Source organism: Cetorhinus maximus, unplaced genomic scaffold (assembly GCF_964194155.1).
Source record: "Cetorhinus maximus unplaced genomic scaffold, sCetMax3.hap1.1 HAP1_SCAFFOLD_1153, whole genome shotgun sequence".
Taxonomy (NCBI): domain Eukaryota; kingdom Metazoa; phylum Chordata; class Chondrichthyes; order Lamniformes; family Cetorhinidae; genus Cetorhinus; species Cetorhinus maximus.
The window spans coordinates 22,480-33,989 of NW_027597095.1; the positions used below are offsets into that span (position 1 = coordinate 22,480).

At 50.7% G+C, this 11,510-nt stretch overlaps 1 non-coding gene and 2 pseudogenes across 1 annotated transcript; 1 reads left to right on the plus strand and 2 right to left on the minus strand.

Moving 5' to 3' along the window:
• Positions 1-1,721: 1,721 nt before the first annotated feature.
• On the minus strand, positions 1,722-1,895 carry LOC144675785 (U2 spliceosomal RNA; annotated as a pseudogene).
• Positions 1,896-5,241: 3,346 nt separating this feature from the next.
• Positions 5,242-5,417, minus strand: LOC144675783 (U2 spliceosomal RNA; annotated as a pseudogene).
• A 5,440-nt stretch (positions 5,418-10,857) lies between these two features.
• LOC144675784 (U2 spliceosomal RNA) lies at positions 10,858-11,039 on the plus strand. The gene has a single exon (XR_013575161.1). It is a non-coding gene; the product is annotated as a U2 spliceosomal RNA (small nuclear RNA).
• Positions 11,040-11,510: the final 471 nt, after the last annotated feature.

Sequence of the window (11,510 nt, forward strand, 5' to 3'; positions counted from 1 at the left end):
TTGGGTTTTGAAACATGTACATGTTGGAAAGTAAAGAAAGCTTCGCTGTCCTTCACCGTCACCCGAACGGTGTTACGTACCCCATGATATGGGGCTCGACTGGTTATAGCCATTGCTTCACGACTACACTTGATCTTTGCCAAAAGGCCGAGAAGCGATTCCATTTGCCTTCCTTGTTACCTGCTGTACCTGCATACTAGCTTACAGCGATTCATGCGCGAGGACACCCAGATCCCTCTGTGCTGAAGCATTTCTGAAGTTTCTCTCCATTTAAATAATAAGTCACCTTTTTATTCTTCTGACCAAAATGGATAACCTCACACTTATCCACGTTAAACTCCATCTGCCAAATTTTGCCCCATTCACCTAACCTGTCCAAATCCATTTGTAAATTTCTTATTTCTTCATTGCAACTTACTTTCCCACCTATTTTGGTGTCATCTGCAAAGTTAGCTATAGTACCTTCTACCCCTGAATCCAAGTAAATAGTTGGGGCCAAAGGACCGAACCCTGTGGCACCCCACTAGTTACAGCTTGCCATCCACAAAAGACCCATTAATCCTGACTCTCTGCTTTCTGTTGGTTAGCCAATCCTCTAGCCAAGCTAATATATTACCCTTAGCTGCGTGTGATCTTATCTTGTGTATTAATCTTTTGTGCGGCACCTTATCAAATGCCTTCTGGAAGTCCAGACATGCTACATCTACAGGATCCCCATTATCCACTTTGCTTGTCACATCTTCAAAGAACTCCAGCAAATTAGTCAAACACGATTTACTCTTCGTAAAGCCATGCCGACTCTGACGGATTGCAATTTGACTTGCATTTTAGGAAGGTAGTGAAGGCATTGGAGAGAGTGCAGAAGAGGTTTACGAGTTTGGTTCCAGGGGCGAGGAAGTTGAGTTATGAAGTAAGATTGGGGAAGCTGGGAATGTATTCCTTGGGGAAAAGAAGTCCGAGAGGAGACTTGATAGAGGTATTGAAAATCATGAGGGGTCGGGAGAGAGTAGATAGGGAGAAACTGTTTGCACCGGGGAAAGGATCGAGAAGGAGAGGGCACAGGTTTAAAGTAACTGGCAAAAGAAGCAAAAGTGACAGGAGCAGCGAGTGGCCAGGGTCTGGAATGCACCGCCTGATAGCGCGGCGGAGGCAGGTTCAATTGAAGAGGGAATGAGATGATTATTTGAAAAGAAAGCATGTGCCGGGTTACGTGGAGAAGGCAGGAGAAAGGCACGAGGTGAAATGTTCATTGGGAGAACTGGTGCAGGCACGACGGGGGGAATGGGCTCCTTGTGCAATGTAAGGATTGTGTGAATGTGGATGTAGAGGTTTCGGAGTAGCTGTGTAAAGTGTGTGAGGTTTGAGGTGTGAGTTTTGATTGTTGCTGTATCAGCAGCAGCGGCAGCGGCAGCAGAGAGCTGGTTTAAAATGTTGTGAGGCGAAAGGTGCAGCTGAGAGAGTGTTTGAGAGGTGTATTTGCAAGTGAAAGATGTTTTTATATGAGTGAGGTAGAGTGTTTGTGAGATGAGAGTGCTGTCTGTGAGTGTTGGGTGAGCGTGCATGTTTTTTGTGTGTAGCTGCTGCGGGTGAGTGAGTGAGTGAGAGAGAGAGAGAGAGAGAAAGAAAGAAAGTTGGGTTTTGGAACATGTACATGTTGAAAAGTAAAGAAAGCAGATGTTTGTAAGAAAACTATTTTTAGCATTGAAAATCCCCTGGAAAGGGGAGGGTGCACCGTTCCCAGAGATACTGCAATACCGGGTCGATGCGTGGAGTGGACGGAGCAAGCCCCTATTCCATCTCCCTGCTCCAAAAATCAATTTAATATATGGTCCCCAGATAAGGGACGTATCAGATATTAAACTGATAAGAACTGATTTTTTTTTTTGTAAAAATATACTTTATTCATAAAATATCTTCAATCACATTCCAAACCATTTCAAAAACAACATTACAAGGGTACAATCCAGGTTAAACTTTTACAAAATGTATCACCAGGTGCATCAGTACAAACAATATTACAATCATTTACAGCCTTTCATTTTGATCTGTACAGCCCGAGGGGCTCTAAACAGTTCCCAGTCTCTCGGTGCGCTGTGGTAGAAAGGTCTTAGACAGCGACCCTTCCCCATTGCGCCTTTGCGGCAGCTGCCCCAAGCTTTAGTGCGTCCCTCAGCACGTAGTCCTGGACTTTAGATTGTGCCAGTCCGCAACAATCGGTCGGGGACAACTCTTTGTGCTGGAAGACCAACAAGTTTCGGGCAGACCAAAGCGCCTCTTTCACCGAGTTGATGATCCTCCAGCTGCAGTCGATGTTTGTCTCGGTGTGTGTCCCTGGGAACAGCCCGTAGAGCACAGAGTCCTGTGTCACAGAACTGCTCGGGATGAACCTCGACAGCAACCACTGCATCTCTCTCCAGACTTTCTTTGCAAAGGCACAATCCACAAGGAGGTGGACAACGGTCTCTTCCCCACCACAGCCACCTCGAGGGCAACGTGCAGAGGGGGTGAGCTTCCTGGCGTGTAGGAAGGATCTGACGGGGAGGGCCTTTCTCACCACCAGCCAAGCTACGTCTTGGTGCTTGTTGGAAAGTTCTGGCGATGAGGCATTCTGCCAAATGACTTTGACAGTCTGCTCGGGGAAGCATCCCACAGGGTCCACCCTCTCCTTATCCCTCAGGGCCTCTAGGACGTTACGTGCTGACCACTGCCTGATGGACTTGTGGTCAAAGGTGTTTTTCTGCATAAATTTTTCCACCAGGGACAGGTGGTACGGCACGGTCCAACTACTTGGAGCGTTCCGTGGCAGCGTGGCCAGACCCATCCTTCGCAACACCGGGGACAGGTAGAACCTCAGCACGTAGTGACACTTGGTGTTTGCGTAGTGAGGGTCTACGCACCGCTTGATGCAGCCGCACACAAAGGTGGCCATCAGGATGAGGGCGATGTTGGGCACGTTTTTTCCCCCTTTATCTAGAGGCTTGTACATCGCGTCCCTGCGGACACGATCCATTTTCGACCTCCAGATAAAGCGGAAGATGGCTCGAGTGATCGCCGTCGCGCAGGAGTCTGGAATGGGCCAGACCTGCGCCACGTACAGCAACAGCGAGAGTACCTCACACCTGATGACCAGGTTCTTACCCGCAACGGAGAGGGAGCGTCGCTCCCACATGCCCAGTTTCCTCTTCACCATAGCCACTCGCTCCTTCCAGTTTCTAACGCATGCCCCGGTCCCTCCGAACCATATCCCCAGCACCTTCAGGCCGTCAGCCCTGACAGTGAAGGGGACAAAGGATCGGTCAGCCCAGTTCCCAAAGAACATGGCCTCGCTCTTCCCACGATTTACCTTGGCTCCCGAGGCCAGTTCGAACTGGTCGCAGATGTGCATCAGTCTGCGCACCGACAGCGGATCCGAGCAGAAGACGGCGACGTCGTCCATGTACAGGGAGGCTTTTACCTGAGTGCCTCCACTGCCTGGGATCGTCACTCCTCTTATGCCCGGATCCTTCCTGATGGACTCGGCAAAGGGTTCTATGCAACACACGAAAAGGACAGGCGAGAGAGGACAGCCCTGCCTGACTCCAGATTTGATCGGGAAGCTATCTGTTTCCCACCCGTTGATTGAGACTGCGCTACTGATGTTAGTGTAGAGCAGTTGGATCCAATTTCGAATTCCCTCCCCAAAGCCAATTTTGGAGAGCACATCCCCCATGTAGGTGTGCGATATTCTGTCAAAGGCCTTCTCCTGATCCAAGCTGATGAGGCAGGTATCCACACCCCTGTCCTGTACATAGGCAATCGTATCCCTGAGCAGCGCCAGGCTGTCAGAGATCTTCCTGCCTGGCACAGAGCAGGTCTGGTCAGGGTGAATCACCAATTCCAGAGCGGATTTGACCCGATTGGCGATGACCTTGGACAGAATCTTATAGTCCATATTCAACAGTGAAATGGGTCGCCAATTTCTAATTTCATCCCTTTCCCCCTTGTGCTTGTAGATGAGGGTGATGATGCCTTTCCTCATGGATTCTGACATACTACCGGCCAGGAGCATACTCTCGTACACCCCTAGCAGGTCTGGGCCGATCAAGTCCCACAGAGCCGAATACAACTCCGCCGGCAAGCCGTCGCTTCCGGGGGTTTTATTCTTCTCGAAGGACTCGAGGGCCTTAGTCAGTTCGTCAGGAGTTAGCGGTTTGTCCAGGCTCTCCCGCGTACTGTGGTCTAAGACCTCCGTGATAGAGGACAGGAAGGACTGGGAGGCCGTGCTGTCCGTGGGCTTCACGTCATACAATCCGGCATAAAAGGATTTGCTGATCCTCAGAATGTCGGACCGTGATGACTTTACTGAGCCGTCTTCTTCCTTCAGGCTGCTGATCACAGAGCGCTCTCTGTGTACCTTTTGGAAGAAGAAACGTGAGCACGTCTCATCCTGCTCCACGGAGCGGACCCTGGAACGGAAGATGATCTTGGAGGCCTCCGAGGCAAAGTGCGAGGCTTGCTGGCCCTTCACCTCTTGGAGCTCCTCCTTGACATCGACCCCCATCGACTGTAGCCGGAGCAGATTCTGCATCTTTTTCTGGAGTCGGGACATTTCCCTCTGTTCCTTTCTAGCTTTCTAGGTGCCTTTGCGGATGAAAAACCTCTTGATGCTTCCCTTGATCACTTCCCACCAGTGTGTCAGGGACTCAAAGAGGGGTTTCACGGTTCTCCAACCTTTGTAATCCCTCTTGAGCTCCTCAATGTTCTCTGGGGTCAGCAGTTGCACATTTAGCTTCCATGCCCCCCTGCCCACCCTCAGGTCCTTCTCCAAGTGGCAGTCCGCCAGTAGGAGGCAGTGGTCAGAGAAGAACACCGGCTTGACCTCGGTGGATCTGACTGTGAATGCACGGGACACAAACAGGAAGTCTATCCTGGAACGAATGGACCCGTCTGGCCGCGACCAGGTGTATCTACGCTGCGCTCCGTCTGCAGGGTTGCTGAAGACGTCGTGCAGCTTGGCATCCTTAACTGTTTCCATCAGGGATCTGGACGTAGCGTCCAATCTGCTTCCGGCCCTGCCGGCGAGTGTTGGGTGAGAGTGCGTGTTTTTTGTGTGTAGCTGCTGCGGGTGAGTGAGTGAGAGAGAGAGAGAGAGAGAGAGAGAAAGAAGGAAAGTTGGATTTTGGAACATGTACATGTTGAGAAGTAAAGAAAGCAGATGTTTGTAAGAAAACTATTTTTAGCATTGAAAATCCCCTGGAAAGGGGAGGGTGCACCGTTCCCAGAGATACTGCAATACCGGGTCGATGCGTGGAGTGGACGGAGCAAGCCCCTATTCCATCTCCCTGCTCCAAAAATCAATTTAATATATGGTCCCCAGATAAGGGACGTATCAGATATTAAACTGATAAGAACAGATTTTTTTTTTTTTGTAAAAATATACTTTATTCATAAAATATCTTCAATCACATTCCAAACCATTTCAAAAACAACATTACAAGGGTACAATCCAGGTTAAACTTTTACAAAATGTATCAGCAGGTGCATCAGTACAAACAATATTACAATCATTTACAGCCTTTCATTTTGATCTGTACAGCCCGAGGGGCTCTAAACAGTTCCCAGTCTCTCGGTGCGCTGTGGTAGAAAGGTCTTAGACAGCGACCCTTCCCCATTGCGCCTTTGCGGCAGCTGCCCCAAGCTTTAGTGCGTCCCTCAGCACGTAGTCCTGGACTTTGGATTGTGCCAGTCCGCAACAATCGGTCGGGGACAACTCTTTGTGCTGGAAGACCAACAAGTTTCGGGCAGACCAAAGCGCCTCTTTCACCGAGTTGATGATCCTCCAGCTGCAGTCGATGTTTGTCTCGGTGTGTGTCCCTGGGAACAGCCCGTAGAGCACAGAGTCCTGTGTCACAGAACTGCTCGGGATGAACCTCGACAGAAACCACTGCATCTCTCTCCAGACCTTCTTTGCAAAGACACAATCCACAAGGAGGTGAACAACGGTCTCTTCCCCACCACAGCCACCTCGAGGGCAACGTGCAGAGGGGGTGAGCTTCCTGGCGTGTAGGAAGGATCTGACGGGGACGGCCTTTCTTACCACCACCCATGCCACGTCTTGGTGCTTGTTGGAAAGTTCTGCCGATGAGGAATTCTGCCAAATGACTTTGACAGTCTGCTCGGGGAACCATCCCACAGGGTCCACCCTCTCCTTTTTCCTCAGGGCCTCTAGGACGTTACGTGCTGACCACTGCCTGATGGACTTGTGGTCAAAGGTGTTTTTCTGCATAAATCTTTCCACCAGGGACAGGTGGTACGGCACGGTCCAACTACCTGCAGCGTTCCGCGGCAGCGTGGCCAGACCCATCCTTCGCAACACCGGGGACAGGTAGAACCTCAGCACGTAGTGACACTTGGTGTTTGCGTACTGAGGGTCTACGCACCGCTTGATGCAGCCACACACAAAGGTGGCCATCAGTATGAGGGCGACGTTGGGCACGTTTTTTCCCCCTTTATCTAGAGGCTTGTACATCGCGTCCCTGCGGACACGATCCATTTTCGACCTCCAGATAAAGCGGAAGATGGCTCGAGTGATCGCCATCGCACAGGAGTCTGGAATGGGCCAGACCTGCGCCACGTACAGCAACAGCGAGAGTGCCTCGCACCTGATGACCAGGTTCTTACCCGCAAAGGAGAGGGAGCGTCGCTCCCACATGCCCAGTTTCCTTTTCACCATAGCCACTCGCTCCTTCCAGTTTCTAACGCATGCCCTGGTCCCTCCGAACCATATCCCCAGCACCTTCAGGCCGTCAGCCCTGACAGTGAAGGGGACAAAGGATCGGTCAGCCCAGTTCCCAAAGAACATGGCCTCGCTCTTCCCACGATTTACCTTGGCTCCCGAGGCCAGTTCGAACTGGTCGCAGATGTGGATCAGTCTGCGCACCGACAGCGGATCCGAACAGAAGACGGCGACGTCGTCCATGTACAGGGAGGCTTTTACCTGAGTGCCTCCACTGCCTGGGATCGTCACTCCTCTTATGCCCGGATCCTTCCTGATGGACTCGGCAAAGGGTTCTATGCAACACACGAAAAGAACAGGCGAGAGAGGACAGCCCTGCCTGACTCCAGATTTAATCGGAAAGCTATCTGTTTCCCACCCATTGATTGAGACTGCGCTACTGATGTTAGTGTAGAGCAGTTGGATCCAATTTCGAATTCCCTCCCCAAACCCAATTTTGGAGAGCACATCCCCCATGTAGGTGTGCGATATTCTGTCAAAGGCCTTCTCCTGATCCCAGCTGATGAGGCAGGTATCCACACCCCTGTCCTGTACATAGGCAATCGTATCCCTGAGCAGTGCCAGGCTGTCAGAGATCTTCCTGCCTGGCACAGAGCAGGTCTGGTCAGGGTGAATCACCAATTCCAGAGCGGATTTGACCCGATTGGCGATGACCTTGGACAGAATCTTATAGTCCACATTCAACAGTGAAATGGGTCGCCAATTTCTAATTTCCTCCCTTCCCCCCTTGTGCTTGTAGATGAGGGTGATGATGCCTTTCCTCATGGATTCTGACATACTACCGGCCAGGAGCATACTCTCGTACACTCCTAGCAGGTCTGGGCCGATCAAGTCCCACAGAGCCGAATACAACTCCGCCGGCAAGCCGTCGCTTCCGGGAGTTTTACTCTTCTCCATGGACTCAAGGGCCTTAGTCAGTTCATCAGGAGTTAGCGGTTTGTCCAGGCTCTCCCGCGTACTGTGGTCCAAGACCTCCGTGATAGAGGACAGGAAGGACTGGGAGGCCGTGCTGTCCGTGGGCTTCACGTCATACAATCCGGCAAAAAAGGATTTGCTGATCCTCAAAATGTCCGACCGTGATGACTTTGCTGAGCCGTCTTCTTCCTTCAGGCTGCTGATCACAGAGCTCTCTCTGTGTACCTTTTGGAAGAAGAAACGTGAGCACGTCTCATCCTGCTCCACGGAGCGGACTCTGGAACGGAAGATGATCTTGGAGGCCTCCGAGGCAAAGTGCGAGGCTTGCTGGCCCTTCACCTCTTGGAGCTCCTCCTTGACATCGACCCCCATCGACCGCAGCCGGAGCAGATTCTGCATCTTTTTCTGTCACGTCATTTTCGCCCGACCATTTGTTTTGTCGCCACCAAATTACTCGCGCCATTTTTAACCCCACATTTGCCCACTCAAAAATCTCTCTCAAACCCCCATGTAACTCCCAACCCACCATCACAACAGTCCCCCGACTCCCAGCAGCGCCCTCCACCCCCTACCTCTCTGGACTTTTGTGTAAATACAAACTCATATCAGTCAGCTATTAACTCATATGCATTCACCATTTAAAACATGTAGCAGCGACCCCTCACTACTTCAAACATGAACAAGCACCCTGTCCCCATGTTCATTCTAATTACCCCCCTCCGAAACGAACAGCAGCCTCCCTCCCCCTTGATCAGCCCCCTCTGTCACTCCTACCTTCTGAAACTCCTGCCCCCTCTCCCCATGTGTAAAGTCTTTCCCTGCCCCTTCTGCAGCTCACTTCCCCTGCTGTGGGTCCATCAATTCACCTGTGATTATTCCTTGAAGACTTAAATAGCGCAAAGCGAAGAAATAAACAGAAAGAAAACTGGAGAAAGGCAGATAGAAATCTAAACCCTCAGTAAAATGACCACCGGCAATCCCGTTTAACCGTCAGAATGATCGCACAGCCCAAAATACACGCATTATCCCTGAATTATAACAAGATTTTAGGCAGCTTCACATTAGGACTTTTCATTTCCTCTTGTGGGGCTCCTGTTCCTCACGCACCAGAGGCTAACATGTAAGTTTTAGATTGCAAGGCCGGGCTACTTTAACCCCAGGATTATCTTTTTGAAACTCCAGGCCTGCAGTCCAACAGGAACTGGTTAACCGGAGCCACCGAAAACCAGGGTCCCGGAGAGGAAATGAAATCTCAGGGTAAGAAACCGACACAAACTCACGTGGGCCCATGGGGCGCAGCCTTGGAGAAGGTCTCAGTCCGTCCCCTCTGGAGGAAGCTCCTGAAGAGGAAGAGTCCTTGTCCCGATCTGGATCTTCAGATTGCAAGTTTCAAAATAAAAATTCCTTGAGGGGTGGGGGAGAAAATTAATTTCATTAAAACAGAAAGCAAAGATCATTTTCAAACAAAATAGCACAAGAGCCAATGATTCACTCTCAGTTGCAACTCAGCAACATTCAAATACAAACAAGTCAAAAAGTTATAAAGCAGATTGAGACAGAGGGAACACACACACATTAAGCCAGAGTGGGGACTAGCTCCGCACTCTGGAGGCGGTCTTCGGATTGGGTTCCTAGCCAGGTATACCCTGAACGAGCAGTTTGCAGACTCCACCCCTGGCATGTTGGGAGGTCTTTCAATCTGCTCCCCAGGAGGCCTGTCCGTTGATATGTTCAGACAAGGCCATGTTCTTCGGGAACTGGGCTGACCGATCCTTTGTCCCCTTCACCGTCAGGGCTGATGGCCTGAAGGTGCTGGGGATAGGGTTCGGAGGGACCGGGACATGTGTTAGAAACTGGAAGGAGCGAGTGTCTATGGTGGAAAGAAAAGTGGGCATGTGGGAGCGATGCACCCTCTCCATTGCGGGTAAGAACCTGGTCATCAGGTGTGAGGCACTCTCGCTGTTGCTGTACGTGGCGCACGTCTGGCCCATTCCAGACTCCTGCGCGATGGCGATCACTCGAACCATCTTCCGCTTTATCTGGAGGTCGAAAGTGGATCGTGTCCGCAGGGACGCGATGTACAAGCCTCTAGATAAAGGGGGGAAAAACATGCCCAACATCGCCCTCACACTGATGGCCACCTTTGTGTGTGGCTGCATCAAGCGGTGCGTAGACCCTCAGTACGCAAACATCAAGTGTCACTACGTGCTGAGGTTCTACCTGTCCCCGGTGTTGCGAAGGATGGGTCTGGCCACGCTGCCGCGGAACGCTCCAAGTAGTTGGACCGTGCCGTACCACCTGTCCCTGGTGGAAAAATTTATGCAGAGAAACACCTCTGACCACAAGTCCACCAGGCAGTGGTCGGCACGTAACGTCTTAGAGGCCCTGCGGGAAAAGGAGAGGGTGGATCCTGTGGGATGGTTCCCCGAGCAGACTGTCAAAGTCATTTAGCAGAATGCCTCATCGCCAGAACTTTCCAACAAGCACCAAGACGTAGCTTGGCTGGTGGTGAGAAAGGCCCTCCCCGTCAGATCCTTCCTACACGCCAGGAAGCTCACCTCCTCTGCACGTTGCCCTCGAGGTGGCTGTGGTGGGGAAGAGACCGTTGTTCACCTCCTTGTGGATTGTGCCTTTGCAAAGAAAGTCTGGAGAGAGATGCAGTGGTTGCTGTCGAGGTTCATCCCGAGCAGTTCTGTGACACAGGACTCTGTGCTCTACGGGCTGTTCCCAGGGACACACACCGAGACAAACATCAACTGCAGCTGGAGGATCATCAACTCGGTGAAAGACGCGCTTTGGTCTGCCCGAAACTTGTTGGTCTTCCAGCACAAAGATTTGTCCCCGACCGATTGTTGCGGACTGGCACAATCCAAAGTCCAGGACTACGTGCTGAGGGACGCACTAAAGCTTGGGGCAGCTGCCGCAAAGGCGCAATGGGGAAGGGTCGCTGTCTAAGACCTTTCTACCACAGCGCACCGAGAGACTGGGAACTGTTTAGAGCCCCTCGGGCTGTACAGATCAAAATGAAAGGCTGTAAATGATTGTAATATTGTTTGTACTGATGCACCTGCTGATACATTTTGTAAAAGTTTAACCTGGATTGTACCCTTGTAATGTTGTTTTTGAAATGGTTTGGAATGTGATTGAAGATATTTTATGAATAAAGTATATTTTTACAAAAAAAAAAAAAAAAAAATCTGTTCTTATCAGTTTAATATCTGATACGTCCCTTATCTGGGGACCATATATTAAATTGATTTTTGGAGCAAGGAGATGGAATAGGGGCTTGCTCCGTCCACTCCACGCATCGACCCGGTATTGCAGTATCTCTGGGAACGGTGCACCCTCCCCTTTCCAGGGGATTTTCAATGCTAAAAATAGTTTTCTTACAAACATCTGCTTTCTTTACTTCTCAACATGTACATGTTCCAAAATCCAACTTTCTTTCTTTCTCTCTCTCTCTCTCTCTCACTCACTCACTCACCCGCAGCAGCTACACACAAAAAACACACACGCTCACCCAACACTCACAGACAGCACTCTCATCTCACAAACACTCTACCTCACTTATACAAAAACAGCTTTCACTTGCAAATACACCTCTCAAACACTCTCTCAGCTGCACCTTTCGCCTCACAACATTTTAAACCAGCTCTCTGCTGCCGCTGCCGCTGCTGCTGCTGACACAGCAACAAACAAAACTCACACCTCAAAGCTCACACACTTTACACAGCTACTCCGAAACCTCTACATCCACATTCACACAATCCTTACATTGCACAAGGAGCCCATTCCGCCCGTCGTGCCTGCACCAGCTCTC